The following is a 6,030-nucleotide window of genomic DNA, read 5'->3' on the forward strand; positions in this document are numbered from 1 at the left end:
ACTCCAAAGCCCGGGCCCTTGAACCTCCCGTGGGACGGGGACTGCGACCAGCCTGATGAGCTCGACTCTACCGGCGCTTAGTACGGCGCCCGGCCCGGAGCAAGTGCTCAACGGGTGCCATCAGAAAGACGCTCGGGCTCTCCGCGCTGACCTGTGAGCGCGTTTTCCTCTGGCTCGGTGCTTTCTGCTCAAATCCCCGACAAGCTCTCCAGCTGATAGCCGTTCAGTAGAATTTATTGAGCATCCCCGCGGTGCAGACCACCGTCCTGGACAACTGAGCGAGCGCAGCAGAAGAAATATTAGATGCCCGGGGAATCCGGTGCGGGAAATAATAATGTTGGTACTTGTTAGGCGCCTGCTATGGGCCGAGCACTGTCCTGAGCGCTGGGGTAGATACAGGGCGATCAGGTTGTCCCACGTGAGGCTCGCGGTCTTCATCCCCGTTCTCCGGATGAGGTCACTGAGGCCCAGAGAAGTGAAGTGGCCTGCCCACAGTCACCCGGCCGACGAGTGGCAGAGCCGGGATTCGAACCCACGGCCTCCGACTCCAAAGCCCAGGCTCTTTCCACTGAGCCACGCTGCTTCCCCGGAGCACCGGCTTAAATTGGAGGTTGAAGAAAGGCCCGGGAGGAGTTTATTACAGTGCTAATCGTTGGGAAAATCAGTAGAGGGCAGCGGTAGAGCACGGTGCGGAAAAAGAAGATGTTGGTATTTGTTAAGCGCTTACTCTGGGCCGAGCACTGTTCTAAGCGCCGGGGGAGATACAGGGGAATCGGGTCGTCCCACGTGAGGCTCGCGGCCTTCATCCCCATCTAACAGACGAGGGGACTGAGGCGCCGAGAAGTGACTCGCCCACGGTCAGCTGACGAGTGGCGGAGCCGGGATTCGAACCCGTGACCTCTGATCCCCAAGCGGAGTGAAGCAGCGTGGCCTACCTGATAGAGTTTGGGGCGGAGGAGGACCTGGGTTCGAATGCCGGCTCCGCCACCCGTCAGCTGTGCGGCTGTGGGCGAGTCACTTCGCTTCTCTGGGCCTCGGGGACCGAGAAGGGGAGCCCCATGTGGGACAGGGACCGTCCACCCCAGTCATCTTGTGTTCTAATCCCGGCTCTGCCGTTTGCCCGCTGTATGATCTTAACGGCGTTGGTATTCGTGAAGCGCTTACGACGTGCGGAGCACTGTGCTGAGCGCCGGGGTAGATACAGGGTAATCAGGTTGTCCCGCGTGAGGCTCGCCGTCTTCATTTGACAGAAGAGGGAACTGAGGCACCGAGCGGCCAAGTGACTCGCCCACAGTCACACAGCTGGCAAGCGGCGGAGCCAAGATCCGAACCCATCCCCTCTGACTCCCGAGCCCGTGCTCTTTCCACTGAGCCACGCCGCTTCCCTGGGTTCTAATCCCGGCTCCTCTTGGGCAAGTCCCTTCGTTTCTCTGTGCCTCGGTTTCTTCGTCTGTAAAACGGGGGTTAAGACCGAGCCTCGCGTGGGACGGGGACCGTGTCCAACCCGATCAGCCTGACTCTACCAGCGCTTAGTACGGTGCCTGGCCCAGAGTAAGCGTTCAACAAATGCCATAAAAAAGACCAATTATCCTGGGTCAGCCCGAGCTCAAAGTACAGTGTTGGGCACGTGGTAAACACTTAACAGTTACCACAATTCTCATTATTATTATTATTATTATTATGAAGTTCTCCCAAAGGTCCCCCGTGGGACTCACAGTCTTCATCCCCATTTTCCAGACCGTCTTCCAACAAAAGATCACCACGTCCGCTGAGTCTGAAATGTAGGGAGCCAAGCACACCATTCGATTAATTTATTAAGCGCCTACTGTGTGCCGACCGCTGTGCCACTACTAATAATAATGTTGGTGTCTGTTAAGCGCTTACTATGTGCCGAGCGCTGTTCTAAGCGCCGGGGCAGACACGGGAATCGGGTCGTCCCACGCGGGGCTCCCAGTCTTAATCCCCATTTTACGGACGAGGGAACCGAGGCACCGAGAAGTCAAGTGACTGGCCCAAAGTCGCCCAGCTGCCAAGTGGCCAAGCCCGGGATTCGAACCCATGACCCCGGACTCCCAAGCCCGGGCTCTTTCCACTGAGCCACGCTGCTTCCCGACATCTTGGGACCGTACAAAAGAACAACAGACGGTGACATTCCCTCCCCGTAACGGGCTTTCGGTCCCGGAACCCAGACAGCTCCACGGTCGATCAATCGATCTTACATCTTATGAGATCTTACATGTTCTTTCATTCAATAGTATTTACTGAGCGCTCCCTAGGTGCAGAGCACCGGACTAAGCGCTTGGGGTGAACAAGTCGGCAACGGATAGAGACGGTCCCTGCCGTCTGACGGGCTTACGGTCTCATCGACGTTCTCATAGAGAAGCAGCGTGGCTCAGTGGCAAGAGCCCCGGCCTGGGAGTCGGAGGTCGCGGGTTCGGATCCCGGCTCCGCCGCTTGGCAGCTGTGTGACTCCGGGCGAGTCGCTTCACTTCTCTGTGCCTCAGTGACCTCATCTGCGAAATGGGGATTAAAGCCGCGAGCCCCACGTCGGGCACCCCATCACCTTGTATCCCCCGGCGCCGAGAACAGTGCTTCTCACATAGTAAGCGCTTAACGGATGCTATTTATTTAGAGAGAAGCAGCCTGGCTTAGTGGAAAGGGCACGGGCTTGGGAGTCAGAGGCCGTGGGCGAGTCGCTTGACGTCTCTGTGCCTCAGTGACCTCATCTGTCAAATGGGGATCAACTGTGAGCCTCACGTGGGGCGACCTGATTGCCCTGAATCTAAGCTGTGTGACCGTGGGCAAGTCACTTCACTTCCCTGTGCCTCGGTTCCCTCATCTGTAAAACGGGGATTAAGACCGTGAGCCCCACGTGGGACGCCCCGATTCCCCCGTGTTTACCCCAGCGCTTAGAACGGTGCCCCGCACATAGTAAGCGCTTAACCAATACCAACATTATTATTAATCTACCCCAGCACTTAGAAGCACTTAACGAATACCCAAACTAGTATACACTGAGCACTGCGTGCGGAGCACCGTGCTAAGCGCTTAGGAGAGTCCGACGGAATGAGCTTACGGTCTAGAGGGACCCCCCCCCATCCCCCCCCATCCGCCGCGGTCCTCAGAATTTCCAAGGAGCGGGGGGATGAGATGGTGGGGCACGGCCCCGGAGGTCGTTTCGACCAACTCTAGTGCGCTCTGCCGAACGCTTAGCGCAGCGCTCCGCGCACGGTGAGCGCTTCGAACCCGTTTCAGGCACCAGGGGGCGCCAGGGCTCCGAGGCAGAAGCCGGCATCCTCTCGCTCCCTGCTCTCGGGACCATCCCCTCCCCTCCCCTCCCTAGGTCTGGGGGAAGTCGGGCAGATCCTCCCCGAACCCGGAGCTGCGGGGACGTGGATTCTGTTTATCCGCCCCGATTCTGTTTATCTGCCATTGTTTCGATGAGCTGTTCTTCCCCTCCACTCTATTCATCGCCATCGGACCGTACGCCCGGCGAAGGGCCGGGCCCGTCTCTATCCGTTACCGATTGGTCCGTTCCAAGCGCTTTAGGACGGTGGCTCTGCACCTAGGGAGCGCTCAGTAAATGCTACTGGATGCATGAATGAAAGAGCCCGAGCTTGGGAGTCCGCGGTCATGGGTTCGGATGCCGGCTCCGCCACTCCCGTCAGCTGTGTGACCGTGGGCGGGTCACTTCCCTTCTCTTGGCCTCAGCGCCCTCGCCTGTAAAACGGGGATTAACTGTGAGCCTCACGTGGGACAACTTGATTACCCTGTATCTACCTCAGCGCTTAGAACGGTGCTCTGCCCAGAGTAAGCGCTTACCGGGTTATTATTATCATTATTAGAGCCAGAGGGGCTCCGAAGGCCCTCTGGTCCAGTCCTCTGGGTCCACCGGCCCTGTATTCCAGGTCAGCGTCTCCCCTCCGCCCCTCCCTCCGGGCTCCCTCCTCCCTCCAAGGACCTGGAGCCCGCAGTGGGTAGGGATGTGTCTATCTGTTGTTACGCTGGACTCTCCCGAACGCTAAGTAATAATGTTGGTATTCGTCACACTGTTCCGAGAGAAGCAGCGTGGCTCAGTGGAAAGAGCCCGGGCTTTGGAGTCGGAGGTCATGAGTTCGAATCCCGCTCTGCCACTTGTGTCAGCTGTGTGACTGTGGGCCAGTCACTTCGCTTCTCTGTGCCTCAGTTCCCTCAGCCTCAGGATTAAGACTGTGAGCCCCACGTGGAACATCCTGATTCCCCTGTGTCCACCCCAGCGCTTAGAACAGTGCTCGGCACGTAGGAAGCGCTTAACAAATACCAACATTATTATGATTATTAAGCGCCGGGGTAGATACAGGGTCATCGGGTCGTCCCACGGGAGGCTCGCCGTCTTCACCCCCGTTCGACAGATGAGGTAACTGAGGCCCAGAGAAGCGAAGTGACTCGCCCACAGTCACACAGCTGCCGAGTGGCGGAGCCGGCATTCGAACCCCGGTCCTCCTCCGCCCCAAACTCTATCAGGTAGGCCACGCTGCCTGTCGTCGAACCCGTGACCTCTGACTCCCGAGCCCGGGCTCTTGCCACTGGGCCACCCTGCTTCCGCACAGTGTCCCGCACACGGTAAGCACTCAATCATCAGTACGACCGAATGAATGAACGCGCCGAGCGGCCTCGCCGTTCCGCCGGGCTTTCCACGTGCTTCCGTTCACCGAGGTTCCGGCCCGGCGCTGAGCCCATCTGCCTGGGAGTCGGTCAGGCCTCGCTCCCACACCCTGAGGGGGATCACTGAGCTTTCCCGTCCCGCGGTCCCCCTGGAGGGAAACTGAGGCACGGCACGCGACCTCCTCCAACGGACCCCCGGGAGTCAGGAGCGCCGTTGTGGATAGAGCACAGGTCTGGGAATCAGAAGGCCACGGGTTCTAATCCCGGCCGTGCCACTTGTCCGTCGCGTGACCTTGGGCAGATCGCTTCTCTGGGCCTCAGTTACCTCATCTGTCAAATGGGGATTGAGATTATGAGCCCCCCGTGGGACAGGGACCGTGTCCAACCCGCTTTGCTTATATCCACCTCAGGGCTTAGCGCGTAGTAAGCACTTAACAGATAGCAGCGTGGCCCAGTGGAAAGAGCGCGGGCTTGGGAGTCAGAGGTCACGGGTTCTAATCCCGGCTCCGCCGCTAGTCAGCTGTGTGACCTTGGGCAAGTCACTCCTCTGTGCCTCAGTTACCTCATCTGTCAAATGGGGATTAAAAAAAACGAGTCCCACCTGGCTAAACCTGGTATCCCCCAGAGCTTAGAACAGGGCTCCGCACATAGTAAGCGCTTAACAAATACCGCGATTTTTTATTTTTACCTCAATTGTTGTTTTTATTGGGGCCTGCTGCGTGACCCTGGGCAAGTCACTTCACTTCACCGGACCTCAGTTCCCTCATCTGTAAAATGAGGACCAAGACTGCGAGCCCCATAGGGGACAGGGACTGTGTCCAACGCGATTACCTGGTATCTACCCCAGTGCTTAGGAGAGTCTTGGCACATAGCAAGCGCTTAACAAATACCATCATCATCATTAGTATAGGCAGGAACAGAATGGAGATTTCCCGGGACTCAGAGTCCCCGTAAGCATGGAATGAGGCTTCTGCCTCCCCCCGCCTCAGGTCCTTTGAGGATTTGGTGGGAGAGGAGGCTCCGAAGGAAAGAGGGGGGATGTGGAGAGCCAATTCGCCGTTGCCATGGCAACCAGCAGGGTGGAGGGTGGGGGGGACGTGCTCCTTTTCCCCGGGCCCGGTTTATTTTAGAAAGTTTGGCAGCGGCTGGGGCTTCGTGTCGCTGCCATCCCGCCGGCAGCTCTGCGGTCTCCGAGCGGCTGAGCCGCTGCCCACGGGTCAGCTCCGACCCCGTGGGCGCGGCGGGGCCCGGGGAGGGCAGGGAAGCCGGCCCAGATGGGGCGGCGGGGAGCGGGACGGAGAGGCCGAGGGGCCCGGAGGCGGAATGATCTCACGTCTTGGGGGGCGTCCAGGCTCGAGCCCCAGCTCTGCTGGCGGCCAGCCTGCC

The sequence above is a fragment of the Ornithorhynchus anatinus genome, chromosome 14 (assembly GCF_004115215.2).
Source record: "Ornithorhynchus anatinus isolate Pmale09 chromosome 14, mOrnAna1.pri.v4, whole genome shotgun sequence".
Lineage (NCBI taxonomy): Eukaryota > Metazoa > Chordata > Mammalia > Monotremata > Ornithorhynchidae > Ornithorhynchus > Ornithorhynchus anatinus.